The sequence below is a fragment of the Gorilla gorilla genome, chromosome 16, assembly GCF_029281585.2.
Source record: "Gorilla gorilla gorilla isolate KB3781 chromosome 16, NHGRI_mGorGor1-v2.1_pri, whole genome shotgun sequence".
NCBI classification, from domain to species: Eukaryota; Metazoa; Chordata; class Mammalia; order Primates; family Hominidae; genus Gorilla; species Gorilla gorilla.
Genome location: NC_073240.2, coordinates 82811175 through 82832958, shown reverse-complemented (window position 1 = coordinate 82832958; position 21784 = coordinate 82811175). Strand labels below are relative to the sequence as shown.

The 21784-nt window shown below is 40.1% G+C and overlaps 1 long non-coding RNA gene across 1 annotated transcript in view; it reads right to left on the bottom strand.

The window, feature by feature from the left end:
• Positions 1-1811: 1811 nt before the first annotated feature.
• Positions 1812-21784, bottom strand: part of LOC109023531 (uncharacterized) — a 98535-nt gene continuing 78562 nt past the window's right edge. The window contains exon 6 of the long non-coding RNA XR_008671597.2: positions 1812-6913. This is a non-coding gene — a long non-coding RNA (uncharacterized lncRNA). The remainder of the gene's footprint in view (positions 6914-21784) is intronic.

Sequence of the window (21784 nt, the reverse complement as noted above, 5' to 3'; positions counted from 1 at the left end):
CATTTTCAACTCACAAATTTCATTCCAATTAAAGACTAGGGTTTCTCGTTGCAGAATGGATTCTGTCTATAATAAGCTTTATATTTAAATACACCCCAAGATACTATTTTTGCTAGGATTTTTTTCTTATTTGCATAAAAGGCCTGACAGGCAGCAGAAAGATAGGGGATGGGAAAGATAAAGGGGACATAAACGAAGATTCTAATCTCTTTCCAATAATGGATAAATAATATCTTAGAGAATGGCAATGTAATAATAGATCCCCTTTGCTGAACACTAAGTGTGGGGCAAACGTTATACTATAACCTTGACAGATATTTGTTCATTCATTTATTTAATAGCTGTTGAGTGCCTACTATGTGTCAAGAACTGCCTTATGTGTCCTAGAACATAAAATATACAGTTTATACCCTCACAGTGTTTATATGCTAAAGAGAAAAGAGCCCATAAACACAGAAATAAATACAACTACTGCACACACACACACACACACACACACACACTTATATAATTTTTTTTTTTTTTTTGAGACTGAGTCTCACTCTGTCGCCCAGGCTGGAGTGCAGTGGCGCGATCTCCGCTCACCGCAAACTCCACCCCCTACATTCACGCCATTCTCCTGCCTCAGCCTCCTGAGTAGCTGGGACTACAGGCGCCCGCCACCACACCTGGCTAATTTTTTTGTATTTTTAGTAGAGACGGGGTTTCACCGTGTTAGCCAGGATGGTCTCGATCTCCTGACCTCGTGATCCACCCGCCTCGGCCTCCCAAAGTGCTGGGATTACGGCCACACACGTATATAATTTTAACATGAAACATGCTTCACAGAGGTGATTGAATTGTGCTGGAGAAGGACTGATTTGGCCAGATGGTCAAAGCCTCTCTTGGAGGTCTCATGAGAATATCTGGAAAAGCTTTCTGGGTAAAGAAACAGCAAATGTCAAAGTGTTGAGACTGAATAGCGTTTGGCACGTTTGAAAGATCCAGAAAGAAGACCAGTGGTCATGGGGATAAGGAGAAAAATGAGGAGAGATTAAAAGGCCATTTGAAAGTTTAAGTAAAAGAATAATGTTCATTTTTCAAAGCTCACTCTGGTTGCTCTGTGAGGGCTACATGGTGAAGGAATGGAGTGGAAGCAAAGAGGCTGAGAGGCTGGTTAGGAGGCTGTTGGGTTGGTGTGGATGGAAGATGATGGTGGTTGTGACCGGGCTTATCAGCGAGCATAATGAGGATCGGCAGAATTCTGGTTATATCTTTTATTTTTGAGATGGAACGATTAGGATTTGATGATGAATTAAATATCGGGTCTGAGGTCAAGGGAGGAACCAGAGATAAATACTATGGCAAAATAGAAGAACCCCTGCCCTCCCTACTCCTTTTCTCATAACGGAAAAATTGACACAAGATATTGGAAATTCACTGAGTGTGGTGACTCATGACTGTAATCTCAGCTACTTGGGAGGCTGAGGTGGGAGGATCAATTGAGGCCATGAGTTTGAGATCAGCCTGAGCAATACAGCGAGACCTTATCACTAAAAAGAAAAAGAAAATAGGCATCAGAAATTCACCATAGCAGCCAAATAAATGTCCTACTCCAGTGCAATGCAAAACATGTCCAATTTAACGAAAATCAATAATGAACTTTTCTATAAGAAAACCATCTAGCCAATTGACAAATATTTTTGAATATATATATATATACACACACACACACATATACATATATATATATATAAAGATTATTAAGGATAGTTAAAGGATTCCCCTCAGATCCCAACAGTGGAATATAAATGAATCAATATAATCAAAAGGAAATTTGAAATTTTATTTTTGGTAGCTTTCATAATATACTTTTTCTTCACCAATTCTATGTCTTGGAAAATATTGTAAGGAAATAACCAAATATGGAATTAGACTTATGTTCAAAAACATTAACTACAATGATAATGAAGGGAAATTAGAAAATATCCAATGATAGAAAATGACTAAATATATTACAGTACAGCCATTTATGCTGACATTAAAATCATATTTTGGAATCTTTTTTGTCACTATAAAGTCATCATGATGTAAATAAAATGGAGTTCAAAAGCATGATAAAAAATGCTACACGGATAATGGATAAACATGTATGAATGCAAATAACAGAAAGTAGAAAGCTAAAAGGTTAATAATGGTTTTCTCAGAGAGGTCAGATGATAGATTATTATTTCCAAAATCTCAACAATGAACATGTATTACTTATATAATCAATAAAATTATACAACTTTTGCAAGCCCTAAGAAGTCCATAGAACTTTCTGGGATCCAATATGTGCCCGTTTGTGTCAAGATATGACAGTTGCAACCAGACCTGGAAATTTTTATGGACTCCCGAAGATAATTCTGCTTGTTGCCTGATTTTACCTCTCTGAACTTAGTGATGTTGGCAGGGTTCCTGTGGGAGTCGCTTAAAGTCATTTTGGGTTTGGATTTTTTTCTTATTTGCCTTACCTTATAGATTATCTTAGTTCAGGCTGCTATAACAAATTGCCATAGACTGGGTTGCTTAAACAACAAACGTTATTTCTTACAGTTCTAGAGGCTGAGGAGTCCAAGATCAAGGTGCTGGCAGATCTGGTGTCTGGTGAGCATCCTCTTCCTGATTTGCAGATGATGCCATCTCATTGGATTCTCATATGGTGGAAAGAGGGCAAGAGAGACAGCCCTCTTGGATCCCTTTTCTAAGAGCACTAATCCCACTCATGGGGGCTCTGCCCTTGTGACCTAATTATCTCCTAAAGCCCCGCCTACAAATAACTTCACGTCGGAAGTTAGGATTTCAACATATGAATTTGGGGAAGCATAGATATTCAGTCCTCAAAACATATTGCTTGGCCTTTCCCTTCATCTGGTCCTGGCTGCACAAAATTGTGCTGGAATTTCTTGACATTGGAGGCATGTTTTCTTCTGCTGGTAAAATACTTCCTCCTTGCAATGCTCCTTTCATGATTTAAGTGGTAATGTGTGAAAGGTGGAGTCAATTCGCTGTGTACAGATCATTTCGCACACAGGCTTTTAGTGGCCTAGCCTCTCTGGCTCCCACTTTGCCAGATTTTCTCACATCCCAGCAGGAAAAAGACAGAAGAGGAGCCTTCTAGGTCACAGAGACTGAAGAACAGCAGAGCATCATTTCAGGGAGATCGAACACACTTGTTTTTACCATTCTCTCTTCTGTTATCTCACCAAACCAAGGCACCCTTTTCTCAAAATGTGGGAAAAGAATGAAACCAAATATGCACTAACAAACTTCTGTGAGCTGATCGTATTTAGCCAAGTACAAAAGCACATGTACAGATGATTAATTGGTGCCCAAACTCAAAATGGAGACCAAATTTTCAACCCATTCTGGGTGCAAAGTCTGACTTAAAGATTCGTGCATATGAGATCAGCAAGTTTTTTCCAAAAATAATCATGTCCACAGATTCCTATCATCATTGTATTGATTCTCAAATGTTATTTAATTTTATTTTATTAAAGTCCTTAATGAAAAACTTTTCTTGCACAATCATTATATCTCTTATGGCTCTTGGGTGGCTTTGAAGGAAAAATAATACTATGAAAAGATGGTTGCTGAAGGGTAATTTAATCAGCATTCTCATAAATTATACAACTTTTCTGTCTCCTTTGCATAGAGGGAAAAGTCTTAGGGCAGAAAGAGTGTCTTCCATATTTTAATTTGATTTCCAGGCCTAATTATATTTTGCTTAAACTCAACACACTCGTGATTTTACAAGGACGACGATCTTGTGGGATGAAATAAAGCTTTGTAAAACTTCTGCATTTACTTTTCTTTGCTGGAAATTGAATTCTCACTATAATCAAGGATACAGTCCACAAAGGGAACTTATTTAATTTCTATGTTAAATCAAAGACAATGTAAAGCTGATAAATTTACTACAGTCTCTTTGAAAAAAAATAAAAAGTGTAGCCAGAAAAATTACCAAGTATGAGCAACAGAATTTTAAAAAGCCAGTTTCTATCAATTTTTCCAGGTATGCAAGCTCACACCTTCTCCCTCAAACCACCAGTTATATCAAAAAAGGTTTTAAAATCCTGTCAAGGTAGTTAGAACAACATGTTATCCAAGTAGATACTTTGAGTAGTTGTTGAAAGGGAAGCCAATAGCTAGCAGTAGAGAAGTTATGGGGAGTCTTTATTATAAACAATGAATATAGGGATTTAGGAGCCAAAGAGCCTGGAGCTGAAGATATCAGGAACAGGTCAAAGTAAAAGCAGATCTGATTTATTGCAAGAACGAAAGGAGAGGGTCAGTATCTGCTCTTATTGCATGGTACTGAGACAAGCCAGAACATTCAAAGCCTCAAGAAAAGGCAGAAAAGCAGCGGTTCTATTTATTCCAGAATTATCTAAATGCAACTCTTTTTCAAGTTTCACTTCTTCCACAAAATTTTCTCTGGACAGTTTACCTACCTGCTATTACTCCTCTGATCCTATACAACATGCATTGTCTACAAATGACAAGCTATATTATGATTTATTATTTAATGTTTTATTTATGTACTTATATATATCCCTCCTGGTTCTAAGGAGGATTTACAGGTACTTATTGGGTATTATCATTTAGTTTCTCATGTCTTCTCTTTGTGTACAATTCCCTATTGGTTATTCCTCCATCAGATTGACTGTGCTTTCCAAACTCAGCATGGCTGTAGCAGACCCAGTAAGAGGCTACTTTTGTCCTTGCTCTCAGAGCTCTGGTTTTGTTCTGGTTTCCACTCTTCCTCCATGAGACAGAAACACAGAGCCTCAACCTGCATCCCCAGGGGAGAGTCCTGGTGGGTCCACACCAATCACAGGGAGACACATGGAGAAGAGGGGAAAAAGCATCCTCCATTGGCTCAGGAGTGGGCATGAGACAAAGTGCTGACTGATGAGGGGTGGACAGAGTCTCTCAGGAGATTCTGGTAAAATTTTCCACATTCTTAAGAAGGACACATGAGAAAAGAAGGCTTTTTCCTGCTTCGGGACACTGTCTAAACTAAATGACAATCCTGGAGCTACTGACACCCTTTGAAACCATGAGGGAAAGCAGCCTTATGATGAAGCTGATGCTAAAGATGGCAGAGAGATGAAGATTTCTGGGTCTGTGCAGACACGAAGGTGTCTTTCAGCCACCAAAAGCGCTGTGCCCTCTTTCTTTCTCCTCTGGACTTCCAGTATGAAATAATAAATTTCCTTAGGACAATTTGATCCTGGGTGACCCTTTGCAGCCATAGTTGTCCTAACTGATGGCCTAGCATAACTCTTGACACATAGTAGGTGCTGTATTACCATTAATTGATAAACTGGATCAATAGTTCAATATATTATTTGCTTTTATAATAGTTAAGATCGCTCTATCATAAAATAAGAGAAATTATCACAAAATAGTATATTTGATTAGCTATCATGGAAACTAACATCTGTTTTAAATTTGTAATAAGAAAATAATACTACAGTAAAAATCCTGTGTAAAGATATAATATGACATATTATGATTTTACATGTTATCGTGATATAATATGGTTTTAGACTATAGTTACGAATATTAGTTACTAGCAAACTTCAACATATAAGAGCTGTTTCTTTCTAAAACCAAAAAAAATAGATTATAGAATAGGTTATTATTTAATACAACAGTACTATATTTCCATAACACCAAAATTTTTAAAACAATTTTACATATATGAGTTTATTTGTAATACTTTATACACTATTTCATTGTCTCATGCCTAAAGCAGTTCATTATAAATATTAGGAACTTGACATGTCATTTGTGAATGAATTAAAAAAAGCGTGTTGTTAGATTATTCCATGGTTTCAAATGTCTCAATTTAATATTGCCTCTGTTTTACCTGCCTAAAATAGGTCATATATTTTCATGAATATCTGAGAAGAATTATCCCAGGTTTGGACTATTTTTTAAGGGTTTTAGACAATTTTTTTCATTTTGCTTTCTAACATGAAGCTAAGGAGACAAACCCTTTACTCTCTAATTAAAACTCACAGTTTCACAGCTGAAATAGGAATTGAAGAGTAAATACGTACTTCAGTTTTGGTAACCATAGTTCTAGCACAGTGACCCGAGCTCAGTTGAACCTGACTTCTTAAGCACTCTAACACTGGTTAGTTCCAGCACGTTGAATCTGCTGTTGAGAATTAATGTCACAGAGGGCAATGGAACAGATGCAAGAAAACAGATTTGGTCTCAATTTTCTGTGACCAGAATACATTGTCTAAACCCTGAGCCACATGGCATCAGGAATCAATTTTATTTTCTTGGTCTCGGTCATGTTCCAAAACATGAACAGAAACTCCAGGAACTGTCCCGCTGAGATCATTCTGAGTCAAAGGAGTAAGGAAAGGTTAAGGGCCTCAGCAATTTCAGGGTCTCAGGTTACAGTTTAGAGCCAAATGCTGAGCAGAAAAGGGTGAATTAGCAGAGCAAAGCCTTTTTCTTGCTTTTACCAGATTGTGCCTTGGGAGTAGGATATAGGATGACTCCATTTGTGAAGTCACATTCACGGAAATAAGGATACAGGGAAGTAAAGATTAAACAGGATCCATTAAAACACTGACTCCTTTTCTTTCTGAGAATGTGGACATTGAAATATTTAATTTGTCGAGGAGATGACATAAAGAAAACACTTGGATATCTAGAACTTGTACTTACTTAGTAGGCATATTGGTCTGCTCGGGCTTCCATAACAAAATACCACAGACCAGGTGGCTTAAACAGACGTTTATTTTCTCACAGTTCTAGAGGGCGGGAGTTCACGATCAAGGTGCCAGCAGAGTTGGTTTCTTGTTAGGCCTTTCCTCCTGGCTTGTAGATGGCCATCTTCTCACTGTACCCTCACAGGACCTTTCCTCTTTGTATGCACAGGGAGAGAGAAAGAGAGAGAGAGAGAGACTGATTTGGTTTCTCATCCTCTTCTTATAAGGACATCAGTCTTATTGGATTGGTGCCCTACTCTTATGACCTATTTAATTTTAATCATCTCCTGTAAACATCCTGACTCCAAATACAGTCATATTGTCGGTTAGGGTTTCAAGATATGAATTTTTGAGCAAGGGGGCAGGCGACAAAATTTAGTCCATATCAGTAAGTAAACATGAATTTTCCTGCATGTGAAGTGTGGTCGTTTGTTAGGGCTGCCATAACAAAATCCCAGACCGGCGGCTTAAATGACAGATTTATTTTCTCACACTTCTGAAGACTGGAAGTCCAGGCTTGAGGTGCTGACTGGGTTGGCTTCTTCGGAGGCCCCTCTTTGCGGCTTGCAGATGGTTTCCCTCTCACTGTGTCCTCACACAGTCACTTCTAGGTCTCTGGGTCATATGTGTTCTAATCTCTTCTTCTTACAAGGACCCCAGGCAGACTGGACCAAGGTCCACAGTAGCAGCCTCAACTTACCTTCATTACCTTTTTAATGGCCTGTCTCTAAGTACTGCTACATTCTGAGATATTGGGGCTTAAGGCTTCCACATTTGAATTTGATGGGGACATAATTCAGCCCATAACATGAAGTGAGAGATGCTGAAATTAGAGGTGCTGTATTGAAGTAAAAACCATGCCGTGGTGGTATCAATTCATGATAAAATCTACTCAGTCAGCAGTACTCAAGACTTTGAGGACATGTCCATAAGAGTTGTCCCAATTTTACCAAATCTGTTGTTTTTCTTCCTTCATTATCTTATGGACTAAATAATCACAAAATCATATTATATTGCATAGTGGTTCTATTAGCATTCAATACTAACATGCTTATACATTTCCATATTTTTGGTATTTGATTCATGAGTGTTTTTGTTGTTGTTGTGGTTTTTTTTTTTTTTTGGAGCTGGAGTCGCTCTGTCACCCAGGCTGGAGTGCAGTGGTGCGATCTCAGCTCACTGCAATCTCCACCTCCCAGCTTCAAGCCATCCTCCCACCTCAGCCTCCCCAGTAGCTGAGATTAGAAGCGTGTGCCACCAAGCCTGACTAATTTCTGCATTTTTTTTTTTTTAGAGACGGGGATTCACCATGTTGGCCAGGCTGGTTTCGAACTCCTGGCCTAAAGTGATCCACCCACCTTGGCCTCTCAAAGTGCTGGGATTATAGGGGTGAGCCACTGTGTCCAGCCATGAGTTTTTAAATGCCTAAGCACATGGTACATTTTTCATTAACATTATGTTGTTGCTTCCAAGATTAATTGCACTGTGGAAACATAATGTGTCCTGTATGAAAAATAATTATTTTTAATTATTTGAAATGTGTTGAAGATTGCTTTATGTCTTAGACTTACCCAAATTTTATAACTGCTCCATGTGTATTTGAGGAAGAATGTATGCTTTGATCGTTATGTGCTGGTTCCATATATAGCTATTAAATCTAGCTTATTGTGTTTTCAAATTTTCCAATCTGTGTGATGGGTGTGTATGTATATGTAAGTGGGGGGCTGTATGTCTGCTCAGCCTAAAATTACTGAGATGGGTAGTGAAATTTCCTAATATAATGGTGAATTTGTCACATTTTCCTTGTAATTAGTTTAACATTTGTTATATATATGTGTGTGTGTGTGTATATATATGTGTAAATATATATGTGTGAGTGTGTGTGTATATATATATATATTTGAGACAGGGTCTTTCTCTGTCATGTAGACTGGAGTGCAGTGGCGCTATCTCAACTCACTGCAACCTCTGCCTCCAAGGCTCAAGCGATCCTCCTGCCTCAGCCTCCCAAGTAGCTGGGACCACAGGTGTGTACCACCACACTCGGCTGTGTTTTATATATTTTGATGCAAATTTAGGTGGTTGTGTTTAGTATTAACTTTCTCTGATGAACTGAAACTTTTACCATTCTTGAGTAATTTCATACACTTGGTGTTTTGTCTCAAAAACCACTTTGTTCGACACTAACATAAAGATATCAGCTTTTGATTAGTATTTGCCTGCTGTACCTTTTTCCACCTTTCACTTTTGACATTGCTGTCACTGTCGTGTTCTTGTGTTTTTAGTTTCTCATAGTCAGCATGTAGGTAAAGTTGGTTTCCTTTTCATCTTCTAGCACACTTTCTGCCTTTTAACAGATGTGTTTAGACCCTCTGCCTTTTTGTGTTATCAATTACTTGGCTTTACTTATCTTAAATGATTTTGTGCTATTTTAATATTTTTTCTATCTGTCTTTTTTCTGCTTTTAGATTAATTGCACACATATATTCTTACTCTATTATCTCTTGCCGACTATGAAAGATATGAACACTATTTTTATTCTTTTAGGAGTTCATATCATTCTTCATTGTAGAAATCTCAAGTTACTTTGCTAAAGGAAAACTAAAGATGATTGAAAACAAAGATTGAGCACTGAGTAGAAAAAAAAAAAAAAAGCTGTGCTGTCAAGCCAAGGACTAGGTCCAACAAAGTCAAAGTTGACTTTCAGGAATGAGGTAGGGAGAGGAGAAATGTGGTAGGTCTTCCAAAACTGAAAGACTGTGGCCTGTCCCTGTTCCATATCAATAAGGAAAGCAAAGCTGCAGAGTGTCGCTGGCTGACTGACAGTGTTTGAGTTTGTCACTAGGTGAGTTCTGGCCCGGTTGAAGGTGGTCTGTTGTGTGCATGTGGTGTCAGTCTGAGGATTATGGAGTCAAGGTGCCTCTCCTTTGTACATTACAGGCCATGGACAGGATATGTTGGCCAGTCAGGGGAGCACCGGGTAGGTAAGCCAAGTGACCAGGTCAGGATCTATTGGTCTCTTTGATCTCTTCAATGAAATTCCAATTGGATGTTAAAACCCTCTTGTTCTATCCTGCATGCCTTTGTGTATCACATCTCTTTCATTGTCTCTAATTCCTTGCCCTACAGTGCTGCCTCTCTGCAATGTCTTCATACCTGGTGTACAGCTTGCAGTGACAAGAATCTTCAGAATACCTAGACCACCATACTGAGAAGTGTTAAGAAGTGTTTTTAATCAAATTGAATATTAAATTTCAAGTATATTTTAATTGTCTACTGAAAGATATTTTCTCCCCTTTCACTTATTATAGTAACATTTATAGAGAAATTATAATATACAAGGCACTATGCTAACTGTTTCATAGGTTTTATCCTATTTAATCTTCAAAATCATGCCGGGAGGGTACAAAAGAATGCTGAGTAGGACTTTTCATTTCCTCACAATTTCGGTGACCGCTAAAGCCAAGAGCAACAGGTGCAAAATGGGGAAATAAGCATCTCTCGCTCCTGAGATTAGCCGGAAGGCCCAAGATGGCAGGACCCAGGGAGAGAGGCACTAGATGGACAAGCTGAACGCCCACCATTTCATAAAGCAGGTGTGCTTGAGAGCCCATGGACCAGATGGAAAACACAGAAAGCATCAAAACTATGGCACTCCTAAAAGGCCCTGCCTGGGGGCTTGCCTATAGCAAGGGAATCTCACTCAACAGGATGAAGATCGTGGCTGTGCCTAGGGCAGGAGCCGCGAGAGATGTCATGAGAAGGCAGCCAATGATTTAGTCTGTTGGAGTTACGATAACAAAAAATAACACTAACCAGGTGACTTATAAACAACAATCATTTATGTCTCAGTTCTGGAGGCTGGGAAGTCCACGATCAAGGCACTATCATATTTGGTGTCCACAAAGGCCCTGCTTCCTCCTAGGTGGTGCCTTCTTACTGTGTCCTCCCAAGTGGAAGGGGCAAGGCCACTCTCTGGGGCCTCTTTTATAAGGGAATTAATCCCATTCATGAGGGCTCCTGCCTCATGACCCACTCACCTCCCAAAGGACCCATTTCATACTGTTCAGGAATTGGTGGATTTTTGTTCTCGCTGACGTCCAGAATGAAGCCGCCAACCCTCATGGTGAGTGTTACAGTTCTTAAAGATGGTGTGTCTGGAGTTTGTTCCTTCAGATGCTCAGATGTGTCTGGAGTTTCTTCCTTGTGGTGGGTTAGTGGTCTCGCTGACTTCAGGACTGAAGCTGCAGACCTCCGCAGTGAGCGTTACAGCTCTCAAAGGCAGCGTGTCTGGAGTTGTTTGTTCCTTCCGGTAGGTTTGTGGTCTCACTGGCTTCAGGAGTTAAGCTGCAGACCTTCTCGGGGAGTGTTACAGCTCTTAAAGGCGGCACGTCTGCAGTTGTTCCTCCCTCCGGGTTTGTGGTCTTGCTGACTTCAGGAGTGAAGCTGCAGACCTTCCCAGTGAGTGTTATAGCTCATAAAGGCGGCACGGACCCAAAGAGTGAGCACAAGCAATATTTATCGCTAAGAGCAAAAGAACAAAGATTCCACAGCGTGGAAGGGTACCTGAGCAGGTTGTCACTGCTGACTCAGGCAGCCTGCATTTATTCCCTTATCTGACCCTACCCACATCCTGCTGATTGGCCCATTTTACAGACAGCTGATTGGTCCGTTTTGACAGAGTGCTGATTGGTGCGTTTACAAACCTTTAGCTAGACACAGAGTGCTGATTGGTGCATTTATAATCCCTTAGCTAGACACAAAAGTTCTCCAAGTCCCCACCAGATTAGCTAGACACAGAGCACTGATTGGTGCATTTACAAACTTTAGCTAGACACATAGTGCTGATTGGTGTGTTTACAATCCTTTAGCTAGACAGAAGAGTTCTCCAAGTCCCCACCTGACCCAGAAGCCCAGCTGGCTCCATCTCTCAATGGCACTCTCTGCGCGGCTTTGCAGCACGTAGCCCGGGCACTCTGGCAGCCCAGAGGGAGCTAGTCCCCAGATCAAGCCCAGCATGCCCCGGCGGGCCACGCCCAGTGCGGGGCGCTGAGGCCGCGCCCACCAGGAACCCGCGCCAGCCCACGAGGGACATGTGCAGCCCGGGCTCCCGCCCACGCTTCTGCCTTCACACCTCCGCGCCAGCAGAGGGAGCCGGCTCCGGCCTCGGCTCCCAGAGAGGGGCCCCCACAGTGCAGCTGCGGACTGAAGGGTTCCTCAAGTGCGGCCAGAGCGGACGCCGAGGCTGAGGAGGCGCCCAGAGCAAGCAACCTTGTCACCTCTCAATACCACCATCATTTTAGAATTTCAACATATAAATCTGGGGAGACACATTCAGACCATATCAGCCAGGAAGGTCGTGTCTCTCACCAGTCAGGGTACAATGGAACATGGTGGTGGTGGTAAGAGGTCAATGAAGAGTCCTTTGAGGAGCCTCATCAAAGGACCTGCATGTGGCCCCTGCCATGCCAGAGGGCATGGCCATCCAGAGAGAATGACAGATAGCACCAGCCAATTAAAAAGGTACTTTCCCCTTTGCCTCCCTCCCCTCCCAATTTCCCCAGCCCTGGAAGAGCAAGAAATAGAGCCAGTAGAAGAAAGGAAAATAAAAAGAGGAGGAAGAGAAGAGCCAAGCACAGGAAAGGGGAAAGACTGACCATGCCTGCTTTCTGCACTGTGGCTTTTTTTTTACGGGGCCCAGGGATCAGCATAAGCTGAGGGGAGATGGAGGGATGGAAGATGAGGAGACACATGTTTCACACTGGAGAATGTCATCTAGTTTCTATTTAAACCAGACAGGATTTTTACAAAACATTTTAGTGTGGACATTTTCAAATATATACAAAAGCAGAGAGAAGAGTACAATTACTCCCCAAGTGCCCATCATCCAACTTCGACTATTATCGATCTTTTACTGGTTGTGGTTTCTCTCCCCTTCTTTTTTTTTTCTGGACTATTTCAAAATCAAACTTTAAATACTTTATCATTTCACTAAAACACACTTCATGTGCATCTGTAACAGCTACGGAGATATCTTTTTAATATACTCACAATGCCATTTTTATATTTAACAAAATACAAAGTAATTATAATTGACTTTTTGATACCCTAAATAAAATGAGGCTGCTCTTATGGTTGAAAATCAATGAGAAGCTGGGGGAATCTGCCCAAGATTCCATCCAATGATGGAAAAAGGCAACATGGCTAAACGGTGTGAAGATAGTGGTAGGAGAAAAATAAAGTTGTTTTCTAGATAGTGGCAAGTTCAACATACTCAACAAACCAGTCATTCATGTTTGAGAAAAATGTAAACTCTGCATTATTGATAATTGGTCTGGCACAAACCAAAAAGGGGATACCGGGCCTAAATATGCAGTTTTGAACTTCAGTAGATAGCAATGCTCTCTAGTGATGAAATTTGCTTCTAGGTGTTTCTTTGCCAAAGACTTCCTTTTTCCACAATAATTCACACTCCCCAATAAAATATCATTTAAAATGGGCAACTTGCTATAGATGTTATTGTTCAATTCTTGTTCAATGATATTGCTTAATCTTTTTAAAGACCTCAGTTTTTTCATCTGTAAAATGGGGATAAAACTAGTATCTATCAGATAGGGTTGTGTGAGATGAAATTTAAAAAGCAATGTGTGTAAGAATGTATGTAGTACTGTGCTTGGAGCATAATAAATGCTCAATTTATCCATTTATTTATTCAACAAATATTTAATTAATTGTTTGACTTAGCAGGCATTCCCCAAGGGCTAGGAATGTAGCATTGGACAGGAACAGACACATTCTGTCTTGAAGGGTACATCGCAATGGAGGTGAAAGAGGCTACGTAACAAATCACCCAATTTATCACTTAATTACAACGGTAATCGATTTGACGAAGAAGTACATAGTGAGATTACAGTGGAACCTGAGCTAATCTGAAAGTCTGAGAAAGCTTTCTGGATGTGCTGACAGATGATCTTTTCCAGCTCATCTGGCAGTCTGTTAGAGATAATGCAATTTGCAGTATACATGCCTATAAATATAGAAAGAATCCAAGGCGTTTTTCTCCCTCCTGGACTGGTGAGTTGGTGGATGTCCCATGTGGTTGTGCAACTGTAAATTAAATAGCAGAATAAACCTGAGATTGTACCAATTTTATTCTGCTCTTTTTGAGCCGGGATATACTTATTCTCATAGAAATAGTACACCCTTATGTGCAATTGTTTATCAGCAGGATCCTGTGCCTTTGGGTTCTCTTTTTCATCATTTATTTTACAATGTTCCACTCTTTTATTACTGCAGAAAAGATATTCTTTTAAGTTATCTATAATCCCCTGTTATACACTGTCTTTTCCTAAGGCATAATTCAGTTATTTGTGTTAATATAATGTTCTCTGGTAATGGCTTTGATCCCAAATCTCATTTTTTAATCAAATTTCATAACCAGAAGAAAATAGAGAAATGGATCAGCCTATTGTCATCATTCATACTTTTATTCAATCTATATTGAACTTTCTACGTGCCACACACTCTTCTAAAAGGTGGGGATACCGTCGGAGCCAGACAGAGGGAATTCCTGCCTGCTTCAACAATAACTGTAGGGAGGGAAGGCAGACAATCAAGTATAAAATGAGACTGTTTTATTCACATAAGTGCAGAGGGATGAGAGAGTGAGTAACTGGAAATAATTTTAGATGGGATGGTCAGGAGAGATCTCTGTAATGGGGTGACATATGGCTAACAGATGAGACAAAGAGTCCTGCAGTAAGCCAGGAAAAGAGCATTTCAGGTTCCCATTTGCCCCCTGTGCTCTGGCCCCAGCAAGTGTCTCAATGTTGCAGAAGTAAACCATGACTTTTAGGATTAATAGCTGTTGATGCTGCTCTTGGGGAGTTGGGATACACCCTAGTCTTCACTGGAGTGTAGTATCCTTGTGGATGCTAAATGGGGCAGGGCCAAGGAGGAAGGTTCCCTTTAGGTTTCCTTTGATAGAACCTGTGTCTGAAAGGTAAGCTAGAAGCTGATGGAAGAAAGGAAGGCAAGTGGCAATTGTTGGTTAGAACTTTATCCTGCCAACTCCCTGCTAGCTGGCCCATGCCATTCGTTCATCTGTTTAGGGGATAAAAAGTGTATGCAAGTCTCTGATTGCATGAAGATGCAATAAAATTCACCTTGTATTTACTGAATCATCTCTCAGGCTTTTCACAAATAATCAACTGCTATCGTCAGTTTTCAATATGGTCTTTTTCTGTAGCTTTATGACAGACAATAGCAGGACTTGCTGTCTTAAAAGACGATGAACTACAAAGTCTAAAATTGTGTAGCTTTTTCTTTATTTTCTAGCAGATATCTTTGCTTATCTGACTGCACTGCAACAAGAGCTTCACAAGTACATTCTGTAGTAACACATCTTTGAGCACTTACCCAAATTTGTTCCAGAGACAGCCAAGAGAACCACCCTCTCCACTCTCCAGGGGCACAGCAAAAATACAAAGCCTGCCTGTTTACATCACAGAGTTGCACAATTGCAAGTCTGTAACAGCAACCGGCATTAACAAGGAGCGTCAGGCACCTCCCTTCCTTGAAGGAGCTCGCAGATGTAACTTTGTGACAAACAGGGCGTTTTCTCTCAGCCTGCTCCTCTCTTGTCAGCAACACAAAGGCTCCTTGGCAATGGAATTGTTTTTCTCAGTTCTCTGGTGCCATCTGGAGGATTGATGTTAGATTCACAGCCAATAATTTAATTCTGCAAACAGGTCCAGGTGTGTGGCAAAGAGGCTTGAGTGGGTAACTCATAAATTAAGATCCTTAGTCTGCATCCTTAAAGGGAAAGTGAAGCACCAAGCTGAGAAAATGATTCAGGTACTTTTGACAACACGTTCTTCTTAATGTAAAAATCAAACAGCAGTAGCTATCATTTGTTTAAAGGGGTGGAAAAGGCGCTATGTAGATGGGTGGTCTACATTTTAAGGGCTCATTAGGCACTGTTCATTGCTTCACTTCACTGACACTGGGTAGACTTGAAGCTTAAATTGCATTAGCCCAAGTTCAAGTGTTACGAGGACAGCAGGAAAATATTGTAGAGGTTTTTTTATATATTATTTATTTATTTGTTGAGACAGAGTCTCTATTGCCCAGGCTATAGTGCAGTGGCACAATCTTGACTCGCTGCAACCTCTGCTTCCAGGGTTCAAGCAATTCTCCTGTCTCAGCCTCCCAAGTAGCTAGGGCTACAGGTGCGTACCACCAAGCCCAGATAATTTTTGTAATTTTAGTAGAGACAGTGTTTCGCCCTATTGGTCAGGCTGGTCTCAAACTCCTGCCCTTGTGTCCGGAGTTTGTTCCTTCCAGTGGGTTCATGGTCTCGCTGATTTCAGGAATGAAGTGTGACCTTCACAGTGAGTGTTACAGCTCTTACAGGTGATGCGGACCCAAAGAGTGAGAAGCAGCAAGATTTATTGTGGAGAATGAAAAAACAAACCTCCCACAGCCTGGAAGGGGACATAAGCAGGTTACTGCTGAGGGCTGGGGTGGCCAGCTTTTATTCCCTGATTTGTCCCCTCCCATTTGGTCCATTTTACAGAGTGGATTGGTCCATTTTACAGAGTACTGATTGGTCCATTTTACAGAGCGCTGATTGGTCCATTTTACAGAGCACTGATTGGTCCATTTTACAGAGTGGTGATTGGTTCATTTTAAAAACCTCTAGCTAGCTACGGAGTGCTGATTGGTGTGTTTTTACAGAGCACTGATTGGTGCATTTTACAAACCTCTGGCTAGCTACAGAGCACTGATTGGTGCATTTTACAAACCTCTAGCTAGATACAGAACACTGATTGGTGCGTTTTACAATCCTAGCTACAGAGTGCTGATTGGTGCATTTTACAATCCTTTTGTAAGACAGAAAAGTTCTCCAAGTCTCTACTGGACCCAGAAGTCCAGCTGGCTTCACCTTTCAACCTCAGGTGATCTGCCTGTAGAGCCTGTTTATGTAAGGGCATGAGTTCTGAAGACAGTTTGCATTGGTTCAAAGATGGGTGGGATGGCAGGGGGGTCCATGGTCTCCATGAGGTTGCCTGTTGGAGAAGGAATGGGGTATGTTGTGATGAAAGAATATGCTGCACTGGACATTTTTTTCTTAAATTCCCATCAACACCAATTGACTTCTGAAACAAGGAAACTTTCTTGTTATCTTAGTAATTGTTATTCTTATAATATCGGTAATATCCTCTGATAATTATGCTGTATTTTATAGCTTGTAAAGAACTTTCACATATAGCAACATCAGAGGATTTTAATTTTTATATATATATTGAGTTAATATAAGCAAAGCACCTTGGACAGTACTTGGCACATAGTCAGTGCTATATAAATGTTTAGTAGATCATTATGATGAGAGGCAAATGGTCTCTAGTTACCTTGAATCTAAAAAGAATTTCTTCATAGTCTGTTACAGCCTATTAATGTGACTTTAAAACATAGCCAATATAAGACTCTCTCTTCGATGAGAAAAGTAAATCATTGCCTGGAGAACATGAAGCTCTTGAAAATCGAGCTGTTTGTCCCATAACTGAATCTTAATAAATCCTAATATCACATTTTTAACATTAAAAATTATGATCCTTAAGTGATAAATTCAAGCCACTTAAGATATAGACTATTTTCCGAAATGCACTCCAAAATGGGTGTAACTGAATTTGTTGAACCATCTAAACTAAATAAGCCACAACACAAAATGGTGTTTTTCTCTCATCTTTGCTTTCAAACTTGATTAGCTGCATCTCTCTTTTCCATCACTTAAAGATGCTTTAGGCAAATCCCATAGCTTTTTGCTTACTTTCAGTTACTCAAGCGATATTTAAAAGCACACTCTGGTCCGGTTCATTTTAAGCTTCAATCACTCACTCAACCTCATATCCCCTCTCTTGCTCCCCAGAACCAGCCAGGCAGCAGGTGAGACTTGAGTGTAATCTATGTTCTCTCATGCCCGCCTTCCCTTCTCCTTTTTGCTTCCACCTTTGGACAAGGAGAGAAGGAATTACAGAAGAGGGGCAAAGGTGTTTTGTTTAACTGGTGTAATGTCATTCTGTCTCGGCAGACGCGCTCTGTATAGGAGGCTGGCTATTTTGGAGACACGGGTGTGTTCCTTAGGAGACTCTATAGGCGGCTTCCCCACGCACATTATCTTTACTTGGCAGAGTCACTCCAGCTTCACCCCTAGGTAAGCCCCTCCCCAGCTCCTGCCCCCAAAGGGATGCCCCCCTCCTTGCACTCCATGGTCAGCCCACAGCCTTCTTTAGTAAGCTACCAAGCCTGGCACCCTCCCACGGTGTCTACTTATCCTGCTCACCCTGCCACGTGAGATACGGAGAGCAGGAGGCTCCCGGACAGCTCCTGCCTATCCTGCATCTAGCCTCTTGTCTCTTTCCTCTCTTTTCTCTTGCTTAGAGAGACACACAGGGCAGACAGAAGCAAGTTAGCTGCCTATGCAGCTGTCTAGCCGGAGATTGAGGTCCCACCACCCGCACTTGGGCAGGCATGACTGAGGGCCCAACTCTGAAGGTAACTCTTAGCCTGGGCAGCGGTGGAGAGTAAAAAACCGTAGCCCTGGGCTCTGACTCTGAAGGGTCCCTTCTCTTTCTGGTTCCTGTTCTTACATATAGGAAGGGCTGTGGTGAGTTGATGGGATCCAGGCAAATTCTTCCATCTCTTGGCATCTCCTGGGCAGCTCTTTTTGGAATCTGATAACACTTCACACTTTCTGTTTTCAGCTCAGGGACTTCATTCTAAAATTGTCAGAGGACAGAAAAAGTCCTGTGCACATTTTGTCACACTGGTATCACGGGTGTCATAAAAACTTTTTAAAGCTCTTTCTTTGTTTCAAAAACCTTTTCTTTTGGCAGCCAGGATGGTTCAACAGGGAAAAGCAGAATCTTGTCCTTGCTGCCAATTTCTTGGTGCAATTTGCTAAAAATACATATTCTCTGTAGGCATGATTTGATTGTATTTAAAATTTTTACAATTTTTGTGAACACTGAATCAAGGTCAGGAGCTCTATATTTGGTAAATTAGTGCTTTTTAAGAGAAAGGCAATGTATGGATTGGCTTCCAAGTACGAGTTGTATTTGAGTAGCAGTGGCTATCTTCATGACATATCTAGGTTTTCTAGTTTAAAGAAACTTTAGGTCTTAGTTTCAGTTTTTGGTTTTAAAAACTTTGATTAAAGAACTGCTTTGATAAACAGAAGCCACCAAGAGCTTCTTCTCATATATGTACTGCAAACATGCATGATCAAATACCAGTGATCTATGTCATCTGATTGCAACACAAAATAGCTCCTTGAACATGCACGATAAAAGCATATTTTTTTTAAAAAAAAGTTAAAAACATTACAGTCATACAAATATAAAGCAAATGTGTGTCAATGAGCTGTTGATTTATTGATGAGGAAACCAGCAACGTGCACAGAATGATTGAAAGAAAAATTAGAGAAAAAAAAGATTACACAGTCTATTAGGAAAGGAATACCAAAATAAATTTGCTAAGTCAGAGATATAACTAGTTAATGTTTTGCATCTCCATTAGACAAAAATCTACAAGTTAACACGTGACTTCAGAGTCTTGGCTTTAATTAACAGAAAATAGTTAATCAACAAGAGCCCATCTTTTAAAAAATGAAATAATGCTTGGTGGGCCTGATAGACGCTGGTCTGGTATATGATATTGAAAGCACGAGCAATCTTCTTTTGCTTTATTTCTACATTTTGGATAATTTTTAAACAATAGCAGTTGTTGTAATCTATCATGTGCCATTGCTATGATGTGGTGTCCAATAGTATGATCTGACTAGAATTGCAAAGATTAATTGATTATTTTCCCAGGTACAATACTTATCATTGGTTTTGTGGCTAACCCCGCAAGCTTCTTGGTAGTGGAATAACTTGTAGTTCTTTTTGCTGTGAGAAGTGTAACTCTAAAAGGTGCCTCCCTAGTTTATTTTTTCCATCTTTTCATCCTCCTCCTCCTCCTTTTTCTTTTTTTTTAAACAAACTTTTTATTTTGGAGTAGATTTACATTTACAGAAAAATTAAGGAACTAGTACAGAGAGATCCTGTGTACCCCACACAGTTTCCTCTGTTAGTAACATCTTATATTAATATGGTATATTTGTCACAATTAATGAACCAATATAGATACATTGTCATTAACCAAAGTCCATACTTCATTTAGATTGCTTTAGTTTGTACCTAATGTCCTTTTTCTCTCCCAAGATCTTATTCAGGATACCATACTACATTTAATTGTCCTGTTTCCTTCGACTCCTCTTGGCCTTGAAAGTCTCCAAGTTTCCTCGGTTTTGATGACCTTGACACTTTTGAGGAGTGTTGGTCAGGTATTTTTGTAGAATATTCATCAATTTGTATTTGTCTAATGTTTTTCTCATTAGAATGGGATTATGGGGTAGGGGAGGAGGATCACAGGTACAGTGCCATTTTCATGATATCAAGGATACATACCATCAACATGACTGGTCATTGTTGATGTTGACCTCGGTCACCTGGCTGAGGTAGTTTGCCAATCTTCTCCACTGTAAAGTTACTCTTCTCCCTCTATTTTCCACACTGTACTCTTTGGAAGGAAGTCAGTATATGCAGCCCACACGTAAGGAATGTGAATCATGCTCACTTTTCTTGAATGCAAATTATCTCTATTAGTCAGGGTTCTATAGAGAATCAGAACCAATAGGATGTATGTGTGTGTATATGTAGAGAGAAGGATTTATTATAAGGAATTGGCTCATGCAGTTCTGGAGGCCAGGAAGTCAAAAATCTGCAGTGTGGGTTGTCAGGCTCAAGACTCAGGTAAGCCAAGAATATAGATGAAGTCCAAAGGCAGTCCACTGAAGAATTCCTTCCTGCTTGGGGAGGGCAGTCTTTTGGTTTGATTCATGGTTCAACTGATTGGATGAGACCCACCCATATAATGGAGGACAATCTGCTTTACTCAAAGTGCACCCATTTAAATGCTAATCACATCTGAAAACATCCTCCAAGTTAGCACACAAAATTAACCCTCACAGTATCTGCATAAATTATTTGAAATTCTTCTGCACTGGAGATTTGGCTATTCTTCTCCATTTATTTATTTATGCAGTCATTTTGTTTATATCAGTGTAGACCCATGGATATTTATTTTATATATTGGGTTATAATTCAGTACCACTTTGTTTATTTTGTTGCACAGCTTGTTCTGCCTTTGGCCATTGGGAGCTTTCTGTCAGTTCCTGTATCCTTGGCACAGCCCCATCAGTGTCAGTTTTTCTGTGCATTTCCTTATTACTAGCATTGCAAGATGTTTCTCCTCCATCCTTAGAATCATCCGTTGCTCCAAGGAGCCCTCATTCCTTCTATTGGAGAATGGTATTAGAAACCAGGATCTGAGTTCTAACTTTACTTGCTACTACTTGGGTGTCATTTATTACCTCTAGTTCCTCTCAGCTGACAAAATAGAGAAATACATGTATACACATATCTATATAACCCATGTACACATACATCTATAAATATTCATGTACTATTTATATATTAAGCTAAATATGAGTTTATACGGATGTCTCCCGCTCTAATCAATTACCCATGGATTATTCTAGCCTCCTCCCTTTGCTTGTCTGTAACTTCCCACTCCAACAGTGAGGAGCCTGGCTCCCACCCTCCATTACACTTCACTACCTCTTCATTTTTTACACTAAAATACATCAACTTTAGGGTGAAAAATACCAAGCTTATTCTAGAAAAACTCATTTGGCTCACCAGAGAGATGCTATACCTTATTTTTCACAAACCCTTGAAAGATTTCACATTGCCATTTTGAAAAACTTTGTAACAGAACACAATGGGACTGGTGGGTGAATGGATCAATGTTTATCAATACAATCTAATTTTCAGATGCTCATTCTTTTATTTCTTTAGTTCTTCTAAAAGAATGAAGATAACAATGTGACAGCATTTCAGCTGGTGACATCATTTCTCTTG